Here is a 2,406-nt window from a genome sequence, read left to right as displayed (position 1 = left end):
GTAATTTAAAAAAATACAAAGGAAATTGCTTCCTGGTTCATTTCACTAGCTGACCATTATGTGGATAATACTGCCTGATGTTCTTCAATTGATCCGGGCATTTATAACACTAAAGGTCTGCATGCCTTGTCTGCTTGGTGAAAACAATTGATTTAATTTGGTCAGACCAGTGGTATCTTAACAGCAGGGTCTGTGGGCAGTATTTGTTATTGTTGCTCTTGTATACCAATATTATTGTAGGATAGGTAAGATGGCCACTATCGGGAGAACACCAGCGTTCATGCAGTAGCATATTTCCCTCTGCAAAATGTAAATGCCCCTTTTTATTTATATATATTTTATTTATTTATTTTACACCACTAGGAACAACAACTGAAATTCATGTCAAAACGTATCAAAATTAACCCCCTTCATGAAAGGGTGGTGATACAATTCAAACTGGTTACGCTTGCTTTACAGTACAACCAAATGCCTCAGACAACAAGAGTAAAAGGAGCCACAGACTCAAACCTGAAACGCAGCACTGGTTGAGACACTTCACCACGGCATTAATGGAACATCATTTTTCATCACGATGGCATGTCAGTACATTTCCAGCAGATTCCCCCCCTCTCTCTCCTCGTCCTTTTTTCCTTCCCGCTGGGTATAAAATACAAACAATCACTTTGGAGCTAGAACAATAGCTGATGCAGTACATAGTGTATGTTTGTAGGCATACATCAAGATGAAGCAGTAGAGCAAAGTAAAGAGAGGATTCAAGTCAGTCGATGGGATTGGCACTGTGACAGTAATGAGACAGGAATCTTCAGTGGTGACACCAGGCCCGGTGCTGTGGTCCCTGGAAACATCCACCAATAGCACACATGGTAATCCAGCACAAACATTATGGCAAAATACAACACATTGCACTACTGTACAGCTTCTGCATCAACACTGTTGAGGGCTGGGCTATCCTAATGCTGTAGGTCCTTGTTAAAATATCGTGTTGCTGTTTGTTCACCAATAGGAAAACCTTTTAGATGTATTCAATGATTTGAATAATCTGTCCTATCAATAGAGATTAAGGCAGTTTATGGTATGGTAGATAAGTCATGCCACAACCGCAGAGCACTGCTGTTGTATGTAGCTCTTGAAAGAGAATAGAATGCTTCCACGTTTAGATAATTCTGTTGTGACTCTGCACTTTCATCCAGCCCCCTCGCTTTTTAAACACGATGAAACAAAGCCAAGGTGGCCCCTCTTCAGAATAGACAGGTCCATTTTGTTGCTCAGAATATTGTTTGGCTGCTACAGAGACCCTCTGCACAAAAGAGCTTTAGTCCGGAGGCAAAGAGGACCAAGAAAAGCACAAAAAATATCAAAAGAGATAAACATCACCAACAAGGAGGAAATCACAGCTGTACATTAAAGGTTAAAAGTTAGAACCTTGATCTTGTTTTTTTTTCTTCTCTCTTTCTTTGCAGTCCGTTCAAACCATAGGTCCAAACACTAAAGTAGAGGGGTCTCTGGGGGGCTTTCAGTTGAATCTCCAGCTGACGGGATGTCTTCGCTGTGGTGAATATTTGGTTGCTATCTCCCTTCAAAGCAGTCCAAGTACTCCAGAACAAGGTCATAGCAGAACCGATACTGGTCCTGAGGAAAAATACAATATTCTTCAATTAAAAATAATAAAATAACATAATCATAGGCATATTCTTGCCAATTGAAAACACACAGTTTATTTATTTACAGACGCTCTCACCAGGGACTCCACCATATTGGGTTTGCAGTTGCGTAGAGTTTTGACCGCATAGAAGATGTCCACCATGTTCTGGTACTGGATCATCTCAAGGAGAATGTTGCTGGCACAGAGGGTCCCACTGCGACCACCACCGTTACTGCAGATGAGAAGATAAGTTTGAGAAAATAAAAACAAAATACAAATCTTCAAGAAAAGCCTTTTGTATTTTAGATCAAACCAAATCAAATCAAAAATGTATTACAGCCCCAAATCACAATAAATGCCTCAAAAGGGCTGTACAAAGCAAAGAAAATCGAAAGACAAAAACAAAATACAAACGTCATAGCATAAAAATTATGAAATCATTATACAACTTTATACAACAACATACAGGACTGTCTCAGAAAATTAGAATATTGTGATAAAGTTCTTTATTTTCTGTAATGCAATTAAAAAAACAAAAATGTCATACATTCTGGATTCATTACAAATCAACTGAAATATTGCAAGCCTTTTATTATTTNATTGCATTACAGAAAATAAAGAACTTTATCACAATATTCTAATTTTCTGAGACAGTCCTGTAAGTATTGCCATGTGATAAAAGCATGTGACTGAAGTGATGCTAGTGTAGATGGAAACTAGGTGATGGAAATTAGTTGACAAGGAAGACGGATGCGAAGAGA

Source organism: Notothenia coriiceps, unplaced genomic scaffold (assembly GCF_000735185.1).
Source record: "Notothenia coriiceps isolate Sejong01 unplaced genomic scaffold, NC01 NC01_scaffold00031492, whole genome shotgun sequence".
Classification (NCBI taxonomy): domain Eukaryota; kingdom Metazoa; phylum Chordata; class Actinopteri; order Perciformes; family Nototheniidae; genus Notothenia; species Notothenia coriiceps.
The sequence above is the reverse complement of the archived record's forward strand: the minus strand, read 5'-3'. Positions refer to the sequence as shown.